We start from the raw sequence: 10,766 nt of genomic DNA, 5'->3' as shown, positions 1-10,766 counted from the left end.
AAGAATAAAAACAGAATCCAACTAAGCAAACCAGAATAGAAACAGAATCATAGGTATGGGGATCAATTGGAGGGTTATCAGCTGGGAGGGAGGAGGGGGAGAAATGGGGAAATGGTGCAGGAACTAAGAAGCTTAATCGGTTGGTACAAAATATACAGGGGGGAGTTAAGAATAATACAGGAAAGGGTGAAGCCAAAGAACTTATATGCATGACCCATGGACATGAACTAAGGGGGGTGGGATTGCTGGAGGGAAGAGGGTTACTGGGCAGAGGGGAGCAAAGGGGAAAAAAAACTGGGACTACTGTAACAACATAATCAATAAAGTGTACTTAAAGAAAAATAGACAGGATCCAAATAAATACAATCAGAAGTGAAAGAGAAGTAACAACTCACACCACAGAACTAAAAATGATTGTGAGAAAATATAGGCTAACAAATTTGACAATCTGGATGAAATAGAGAAATTCCAAGAAACATACAATCTTCCAAAACTTCATCAACAAGAATGAGAAAATCTGACTAGATCAAATACAACTAATGAAATTGAAGTAGTAATAAAAAACTCCAAACAAAAAGTTTTCCTTACCAAAAGTCTTCAAAGGTTAATTTCACCAACCAAGCATTCAAAGAACTAATAGTTATCCTTCTCAAGTTATTCAAAAAAAAAAACCAAAAAACAATCCAGGAGGAGAGACAATTCTCAAGCTCATTTTATGAGGCCATCATTGTGCTAATTATAAAATCAGATAGGGACACTACAAAGAAAGAGAATTATAAGTTAATATCCCTGATGAACATAGAGGTTAAAATCTTCAACAAAATATTAGCAAACCGAATCCAGCAATACATTAGAGAGATTATACACCGTGACCAAGTGGGATTTATTCTGGGCTCTGGTGAGCCAGGCTGGGGAGCCCAGAGTGAGGTTGAAGCCCCTCAATCCTTAGCCAACTTTACAGCTGAGATAACTCTGAAATTCTGTACTACCTCATGTGGCTGCAAGGCCAACACATTTTGTGCCTCTGTCCTTCCTACCACTCTGGATGTGGCTTCTTCTGTAATCCTTGGTTATAAGACTTCTGTACTGCTAGTCTTCATTTGGTTATTCAGATTGTTTGTTCCATAATGTCATTGTATTCACATTTAGTCCTGGGAGGAGGTGAATGTTCCTTCCACCAATGCCGCTGCCATCTTGCATCCCCCAGGATCTGTGTGTCTTCTGTGGTGAGCTGTCTGTCCAGATCTTATGCCCATTTTTTAATGGGGTTGTTTGCTTTCCTACTGTTGAAGATTAAAAGTTTCCTTTTCCATATTTGGATACCAGTTCCTTATCAGATCTGTGTCTTGAAAACACTTTATCTGAGTCTGTGTCTTATGTTAAAATCAGTCTGAATACTGACATCCACAAATATGTCCTCCCCTCCCCTCTTTCCTGCTCCCCCTACCATCAGGGGTTTCTTTCTCTTCCACTAGGGGGGCCCTGACGCGTTCCCACCTAAATGACCTATATTCTCTGCTCTGGGTAAGGGGTCCTGTTTCTGGGCAGGCAATTGCTATTTCACTGACTGTAACTCACCTGATAGACTCTGACCAAGTGGACTCACCTGACCTGATACTGAAGGACATGAGGACTCCCTCCCTTTCCCACGCTGAGCAGAGCCCCACCCACCAGATCTGGATGTGCTGGATATGAGGGCTGAGGACTGACACAGGGCTGGGGCAGAGGTCCCTGCTGGAGAACCTCCGTGCTTCAAGTTCTGCGGCCTGCCAAAGCCTGGAGCCTGATGCTCTGACGTTCTGTCGCCTTCTGTGAGGCCCCTTGAAAGGTCCCTTCTCACACAGGGTAATGGGTCCTGCTGTGGTAACTGGGATCTTCACATGGATAGAGCACATTCACAATGGTCCTTATGAAAGGCAGAGCCTCCCTACATCTGCTTTCCTGACAGAGAGGAAGGGGGTCTGTGCTTGGAGGGAGAGGGAGCAGGCCCGAATGTGCAGGATGGAACTCTCTTGTGTCCTGGATGGCTGGGCCAGGCTGCTGGGCTCAACTGAGTTATGGAGTAGGGTGGGCTAATGTGGGCTAGGGGTACAAGGGTAGGAGGTGTTACATGAAGCAGGGCATGGGCAGGATGGATGGGACCTTCCTGCTGGGTGTGTCACTCCCAGATACTTTCATCTCTTTCACTCCCAGCCCCTCCTCCTCCTCTCTCCCTGAGGTATTGGCCCCAGGTCTTGACAACCCTGCTTTCCCTAACAAGGCTCAAGTGCCCAAGGTGACCTGAGATGTAGAAAACTGTGCCCCAAAACATAAAATTGTGTTTATATTAGACCAAGAATCTCCACTTCTAGGGACGTTTCCTAAATAAAGATATATGAACACACATGTTTCCCTCTGCATGATGATGGGAGTAAAAACTTGGAAATGGCTCATGTTCCCCAGTAGGGGCTTTGGGAATTTTTATTGGGGGGGGGGACAGAAAATACCGAGGAGGAAGAGGATGTCAAAAATTTAGACCTCATCTCCCAAAAAAGATAAGAGATTTGCTAGTCCCACCCCGAAGTGACCATCATGTGTGGTTTAGTGGGTGTCTTTCAGATTCTGCCTCTTTTATTCTGTTTGTTGGTCTCTGTCACAAGAAGAATAATTTTCACATATGTATGTCTGCCTGTGGAAATTACATGTATGTGGTCTAACAGGTGGGACCCGGGATGCACACAGTTGTTCCACACATATTACACAGAGGACACCTGCGGTCTCCATGTATCAGTACGTAGAGACTCCTGCGCCCACTTTAGCAGCTGTCCAGCGTCCTTCCTCCATGTGGACCAGGATTAGGGGATCCCATTCCTTCTCCATGGACACTAGTGTTTTCCCCAATTCCCAGCAATTACATCAGTGCTCCGATGGTTAATTTTGAAAACACATCTTTGGACAATTGTGCAAGAATTTCTGTGAGGTAAACTAGGGTGACCACTGCCAGGAAAAGGTGAGCAGCTGCAGGCCTTAGACGGGACTGGCACATTGTCGTCCCAGAGGAAGGGCCTTTCCCCCTTCACTCCAGGGGATCTGCTGGGCCTCTAATTCCTCACTTTGTCCCCAGGACTAGACTGCCTGTCTGATGATGACAGTGCTCTGTCCTCAGTGTTTGCAGTGTGTGTTCCCCCACTGGGGAGGTCGGGCATCTCTGATATGCAGAGACGTGGGCACCACCTGCCAATGGAAGTGTCTGTTTGCTATAGGTTCCTTTAGATAACACAGACTTCCAAGAGTTTGCTGCACCGCAGAAAGGCTAAACATTATCTGCCTAGGCTTTGAGGGATGCTTCCCAGCTTGTGGTTTGTCTTCCCCAATGTCTGCATCTTCCTCATTACTGTTTTGTGTGCAGGAGGAGACAGCCGCTGCCTGACTGGCTTCTGACCCTGCAGTCACACTTTGGACAGTGGTCTATACCCTGAGATTGTACCAAAGGGCTTCTTTTTTACATCTGATCTCTAATCCACCTGGGATTTTCCTTTCAAAAAACAAAAATGTGTAAGCAAAAGGAAAAAAAAAAAGGCAACCCATGTAACATCTCTGATAATGGATCAGAGACACTGAGCACATCAGGGGTTGCCAGGGGCAGGAGGGGTGAGTAAGAACTTCTGGTGCGGGGTTTCCTTTCAGGGAGACGGAACATCCTGCAGCTACGCAGTGGTGATGTCTGCACAGGGGTGATACAATTTACATTATAAACAATACCTTTTAGGAAGTATTTAAATTTAATAATGGGAGTAGAAGAGCCAGTTAAATGAAATGGCCCTGGACCATTACCCAGGAACCAGGGAAAGTTTGAAAAAGGATTCTTCCAGAATGTAACATTTCTGTTACATGCGTTCGCCAAGTTACTTGTTATCCAAGCGTAGCTGCTGCTCCTTCCCATTTATCGTCAAGGACTTGAGCTGGCCGTCTTCCTAAACCTCCACCCTTTCCTGGCTGTTCTCCACAATTCTCTTTGTAGTGATTTTTCTGCCGTTAACAATCTTGATGGAAGTTGACACGGACTTGAAGTTGCCCATCCCACTACCACCACACGTGGTGGAAGCGAATGAAGTGAGGCCCCCGTGACCGAGTGGCCGCCCCCAAAAAATTCAGCTATCAAAAGAAGAAAACCCTCCTCCGAATGATGGAAATCCACTGAAGGCGGAGAAGAACGAGCCTGCGCCGCGGCTCCTCCCACGCGAGCCCCGCCGAGGCCCAAAGAACTCGTCGAAGGGGCCTTCAAAGAAGTCGAACAGAAATGGATCCCGTCCACCAAAGAATACCCAGAACATGAAGGCAAACTCGCTGAACGAGTCGTCGAAGTGAGTGCCACCTCCACCTCCCTTCAATCCCTCTTTGCCGTATTTGTCATAGATCTCCCGCTTTTTAGCATCTGACAGCACCTGGTAGGCCTCGGCCACCTGCTTGAACTTCCTCTCCGCCTCCTCTTTGTTGTCGGGGTTCTTATCCGGGTGCCACTTCAGGGCCAGTTTCCGGTACGCCTTCTTAATGTCCTCAGTGGAGGCATGTCTCTGCACACCTAGCATTTCATAGTAACCCACCACGGTGACAGGCTGCGGGGACGCGTCCGAAGTCGCGGAGCCGGCGGTGGGAAGGCCCGGCAGACGGCGCGGCCGACAGGGCCGCGGATGGCGTATCAGATGGCGCAGTCTGCTCGGCTCCTGCGTGGCGGGGCCAGTGGCGGGAAGGTCCGGCGGACCCACCACGGTGACAGGCTGCGGGGACTCGTCTGAAGTCGCGGAGCTGGCGGCGGGAAGGTCCGGCGGACGTCGCGGTCTCCTCGGCTCCTGCGCGGCGGGACCGGTGGCGGGAAGGTCCAGTGGACCCACCACGGTGACAGGCTGCGGGGACTCGTCTGAAGTCACGGAGCCGGCGGTGCGAAGGCCCGGCGGACGGCACAGCGGACGGCACGGTCTCCTCGGCTCCTGGGCGGAGGGGCCAGCGGCGGGAAGGTCCGGTGGACGGCACGGTCTCCTCAGCACCTGCGCGGCGGGGCCGGTGGTGGGAAGGTCCGGCGGACCCACCACGGTGACAGGCTGCGGGGACTCGTCTGAAGTCGCGGAGCCGGCGGTGGGAAGGCCCGGCGGACGGCGCGGCCGACAGGGCCGCGGATGGCGTATCAGATGGCGCAGTCTGCTCGGCTCCTGCGTGGCGGGGCCAGTGGCGGGAAGGTCCGGCGGACCCACCACGGTGACAGGCTGCGGGGACTCGTCTGAAGTCGCGGAGCTGGCGGCGGGAAGGTTCGGCAGACGGCGCGGTCTCCTCGGCTCCTGCGCGGCGGGACCGGTGGCGGGAAGGTCCGGTGGACCCACCACGGTGACAGGCTGTGGGGACGCGTCCGAAGTCGCGGAGCCGGCGGTGGGAGGGCCCGGAGGACGGCACAGCAGATGGAGCGGTCTCCTCGGCTCCTGCGTGGCGGGACCGGTGGCGGGAAGGTCCGGCAGACGCACCACGGTGACAGGCTGCGGGGACTCGTCTGAAGTCGCGGAGCCGGCGGTGGGAAGGCCCGGCGGAAGGCACAGCGGACGGCGCAGAGGACGGCGCGGTCTCCTCGGCTCCTGCGCGGTGGGGCCGGCGGCGGGAATGTCCGTTGGACGCACCATGGTGACAGGCTGCGGGGACTCGTCTGAAGTCGCGGAGCCGGCGGAGGGAAGGTCCGGCCGACGGCGCGGTCTCCTCGGCTCCTGCGCGGCGGGGCCGGTGGTAGGAATGTCCGGCAGACGCACCACGGTGACAGGCTGCGGGGACTCGTCTGAAGTCGCGGATCCGGCGGTGGGAAGGCCCGGCGGACGGCACAGCGGACGGCACGGTCTCCTCGGCTCCTGGGCGGAGGGGCCAGTGGCGGGAAGGTCCGGTGGACGGCACGGTCTCCTCAGCACCTGCGCGGCGGGGCCGGTGGTGGGAAGGTCCGGCGGACCCACCACGGTGACAGGCTGCGGGGACTCGTCTGAAGTCGCGGAGCTGGCGGCGGGAAGGTCCGGCCGACGGCGCGGTCTCCTCGGCTCCTGCGCGGCGGGGCCGGTGGTAGGAATGTCCGGCAGACGCACCACGGTGACAGGCTGCGGGGACTCGTCTGAAGTCGCGGATCCGGCGGTGGGAAGGCCCGGCGGACGGCACAGCGGACGGCACGGTCTCCTCGGCTCCTGGGCGGCGGGGCCAGCGGCGGGAAGGTCCGGTGGACGGCACGGTCTCCTCGGCTCCTGCGCGGCGGGGCCGGTGGCGGGAAGGTCCGGCGGATCTACCACGGTGACAGGCGGCGGGGACGCGTCCGAAGCCGCGGAGCCGGCGGTGGGAGGGCCCGGAGGACGGCACAGCAGATGGCGCGGTCTCCTCGGCTCCTGCGCGGTGGGGCCGGTGGTGGGAAGGTCCGGCGGACCCACTACGGTGACAGGCGGCGGGGACGTGCCCGAAGTCGCGGAGCCGGCGGTGAGAAGGCCCGGCAGACGGCGCGGCCGACAGGGCCGCGGATGGCGTATTAGATGGCGCAGTCTGCTCGGCTCCTGCGTGGGGGGGCCAGTGGCGGGAAGGTCCGGCGGACCCACCACGGTGACAGGCTGCGGGGACTCGTCTGAAGTCGCGGCGCTGGCGGCGGGAAGGTCCGGCGGACGGCGCGGCCGACAGGGCCGCGGATGGCGTATTAGATGGCGCAGTCTGCTCGGCTCCTGCGTGGGGGGACCGGTGGCGGGAAGGTCCGGTGGACCCACCACGGTGACAGGCTGCGTGGATGCGTCCAAAGTCGCGGAACCGGCGGTGGGAAGGCCCGGCGGAAGGCACAGCGGACGGCGCAGCGGACGGCGCGGTCTCCTCGGCTCCTGCGCGGTGAGGCCGGCGGCGGGAATGTCCGGCGGACGCACCACGGTGACAGGCTGTGGGGACTCGTCTGAAGTCGCGGAGCCGGCGGAGGGAAGGTCCGGCAGACGGCGCAGTCTCCTCGGCTCCTGCGCGGCGGGACCGGTGGCGGGAAGGTCCGGCTGACGCACCACGGTGACAGGCTGCGGGGACTCGTCTGAAGTCGCGGAGCCGGCGGTGGGAGGGCCCGGAGGACGGCACAGTGGACGACACGGTCTCCTCGGCTCCTGGGCGGCGGGGCCAGCGGCGGGTAGGTCCGGTGGACGGCACGGTCTCCTCGGCTCCTGCGCGGCGGTGCCGGTGGCGGGAAGGTCCGGCAGACGCACCACGGTGACAGGCTGCGGGGACTCGTCTGAAGTCGCGGAACCGGCGGCAGGAAGGTCCGGCGGACGCACCACGGTGACAGGCTGCGGGGACTCGTCTGAAGTCGCGGAGCCGGCGGTGGGAAGGCCCGGCAGACGGCGCCGCCGACAGGGCCACGGATGGCGTATCATATGGCGCAGTCTGCTCGGCTCCTGCGTGGCGGGGCCAGTGGCGGCAAGCTCCAGCGGACCCACCACGGTGACAGGCTGCGGGGACGCGTCCGAAGCCGCGGAGCCGGCGGTGGGAGGGCCCGGAGGACGGCACAGCAGATGGCGCGGTCTACTCGGCTCCTGCGCGGCGGGGCCGGCGGCGGGAAGGTCCAGCGGACTGAGCCGTCTCCTTGTCTCCTGCGCGGCGGGGGCGGCAGCGGGAATGTCAGGCGGACGGAGCGGTCTCCTCGGCTCCTGCGCGGCGGGGCCGGTGGTGGGAAGGTCCGGCGGACCCACTACGGTGACAGGCTGCAGGGACGTGTCCGAAGTCGCGGAGCCGGCGGTGGGAAGGCCCGGCAGACAGCGCCGCCGACAGGGCCACGGATGGCGTATCAGATGGCGCAGTCTGCTCGGCTCCTGCGTGGCGGGGCCAGTGGCGGGAAGGTCTGGCGGACCCACCACGGTGACAGGCTGCGGGGACTCGTCTGAAGTCGCGGAGCTGGCGGCGGGAAGGTCCGGCGGACGGCGCGGTCTCCTCGGCTCCTGCGCGGCGGGACCGGTGGCGGGAAGGTCCGGCGGACGCACCACGGTGACAGGCTGCGGGGACTCGTCTGAAGTCGCGGAGCCGGCGGAGGGAAGGTCCGGCCGATGGCGCGGTTTCCTCGGCTCCTGCGCGGCGGGGCCGGCGGTAGGAAGGTCCGGCGGACCCACTACGGTGACAGGCTGCGGGGACGTGTCCGAAGTCGCGGAGCCGGCGGTGGGAAGGCCCGGCAGACGGCGCCGCCGACAGGGCCACGGATGGCGTATCATATGGCGCAGTCTGCTCGGCTCCTGCGTGGCGGGGCCAGTGGCGGGAAGGTCCGGCGGACCCACCACGGTGACAGGCTGCGGGGACTCGTCTGAAGTCGCGGAGCTGGCGGCGGGAAGGTCCGGCGGACGGCGCGGTCTCCTCGGCTCCTGCACGGCGGGACTGGTGGCGGGAAGGTCCGGAGGACCCACCACGGTGACAGGCTGCGGGGACGTGTCCGAAGTTGCGGAGCCGGCGGTGGGAAGGCCCGGCGGACGGCACAGCGGATGGCGCGGTCTCCTCGGCTCCTGCGCGGTGTGGCCGGCTGCGGGAATGTCCGGCCGACGGCGCGGTCTCCTCGGCTCCTTCGCGGCGGGGCCGGTGGTGGGAAGGTCCGGCGGACCCACTACAGTGACAGGCTGCGGGGACGCGTCCGAAGTCGCGGAGCCGGCGGTGGTAAGGCCCGGCGGACGGCGCAGCGGATGGCGCAGCAGATGGCGCGGTCTGCTCGGCTCCTGCGCGGCGGGACCGGCGGCGGGAACGTCCGGGGGACCCACCACGGTGAGAGGCTTCGGGGACTCGTCTGAAGTCGCTGAGCCGGCGGTGGGAAGGTCCGGCGAACGGCGCGGTCTCTTCGGCTCCTGCGCGGCGTGGCCGGCGGCGGGAAGGTCCAGCGGACGGCGCCGCCGACAGGGCCACGGATGGCGTATCAGATGGCGCAGTCTGCTCGGCTCCTGCGTGGCGGGGCCAGTGGCGGCAAGCTCCAGCGGACCCACTACGGTGACAGGCTGCAGGGACGTGTCCGAAGTCGCGGAGCCGGCGGTGGGAAGGCCCGGCAGACGGCGCCGCCGATAGGGCCACGGATGGCGTATCAGATGGCGCAGTCTGCTCGGCTCCTGCGTGGCGGGGCCAGTGGCGGCAAGCTCTAGCGGACCCACTACGGTGACAGGCTGCAGGGACGTGTCCGAAGTCGCGGAGCCGGCGGTGGGAAGGCCCGGCAGACGGCGCCGCCGATAGGGCCACGGATGGCGTATCAGATGGCGCAGTCTGCTCGGCTCCTGCGTGGCGGGGCCAGTGGCGGGAAGGTCCGGCGGACCCACCACGGTGACAGGCTGCGGGGACTCGTCTGAAGTCGCGGAGCTGGCGGCGGGAAGGTCCGGCGGACGTCGCGGTCTCCTCGGCTCCTGCACGGCGGGACCGGTGGCGGGAAGGTCCGGCGGACGCACCACGGTGACAGGCTGCGGGGACTCGTCTGAAGTCGCGGAGCCGGCGGAGGGAAGGTCCGGCCGACGGCGCGGTTTCCTCGGCTCCTGCGCGGCGGGGCCAGTGGTAGGAAGGTCCGGCGGACCCACTACCGTGACAGGCTGCGGGGACGTGTCCGAAGTCGCGGAGCCGGCGGTGGGAAGGCCCGGCAGACGGCGCCGCCGACAGGGCCACGGATGGCGTATCACATGGCGCAGTCTGCTCGGCTCCTGCGTGGCGGGGCCAGTGGCGGGAACGTCCGGGGGACCCACCACGGTGACAGGCTTCGGGGACTCGTCTGAAGTCGCGGAGCCGGCGGTGGGAAGGTCCGGCGAACGGCGCAGTCTCTTCGGCTCCTGCGCGGCGTGGCCGGCGGCGGGAAGGTCCGGCGGACGGCGCCGTTTCCTCGGCTCCTGCGCGACGGGGCCGGCGGCGGGAAGGTCTGGCTGACCCACCACGGTGACAGGCGGCAGGGACGCGTCGGAAGTCGCGGAGCCGGCGGTGGGAAGGTCTGGCGAACGGCGCGGTCTCTTCGGCTCCGGCGCGGCGGGGCCGGCGGCGGGAAGGTCCGGCGGACGGCGCCGTTTCCTCGGCTCCTGCGCTGCGGGGCCGATGGCGGGAAGGTCCTGGAAAATAGTGGAAAATTTTTGTCTGTAAAAGCTGTATCTCTGTCCAAGTTCATGCACCCGAAATGCTTTATAAATCTCCCAATCCCTAACGTCGGGGCTGTCCACCTAAGTCCGGGTTGTGGACGGGTGGGCAGTCGCTAGCCAGCTAATAAAGGCTCTTTAAATTCTAATTTGATTGTCTCCAACCATCTGGTTCTCGCACTTGCTCCACAACAACACACACACACACACACACACACACACTTACACACACACGAGGTTGACATAGATCAGCCCAGGTGGGATCTGAGTGGTGGCCTGGCCCAAAGAAAACCACCCTGAGCATTTCTGTGTTACCTGTGAGTTCTTCTTTGAAACAGGCCAAAGCCTTCTATGCTGAGTTTCGATCCTGCGGTGGCAGCGGTGGTCCAAACTCATATTCCTGCCTTTCTGAGGTTTTGGCGTCAAGGAATTGGGAGACAACAAAGGGACATGTTGTCTGTCCCAACTCTGTAGCCAAAGTGAGTCAGCTAGGGGCAGCTTTAGAATTTTGCTGTCTCGCTACCGGGGTTACAAGTTCTTTTGGTCTATGACTTCAAGAAGTGAGGTCACTGCCTGGGTCCCCTACCCTGAGGGACTACTCAGACAAGAGACGTGACTTTACTTCCTGATAAGTCCAGGGACCCTGCCTGAATATCCCTCTCTTGTACCTGCTCTGGTTTTAGC

General features: G+C 60.9%; 1 pseudogene; it reads right to left on the bottom strand.

Annotated features, from left to right (window-relative positions):
• Positions 1 to 3,884: 3,884 nt before the first annotated feature.
• LOC150012599 (dnaJ homolog subfamily B member 6 pseudogene) lies at positions 3,885 to 4,580 on the bottom strand (annotated as a pseudogene).
• Positions 4,581 to 10,766: the final 6,186 nt, after the last annotated feature.

This window comes from Furipterus horrens, unplaced genomic scaffold, assembly GCF_987537825.1.
Source record: "Furipterus horrens unplaced genomic scaffold, mFurHor1.1.pri manual_scaffold_4, whole genome shotgun sequence".
Classification (NCBI taxonomy): Eukaryota; Metazoa; Chordata; class Mammalia; order Chiroptera; family Furipteridae; genus Furipterus; species Furipterus horrens.
Note: the sequence above shows the minus strand (reverse complement) of the source record. Positions and strands in the feature narration are given on the sequence as shown.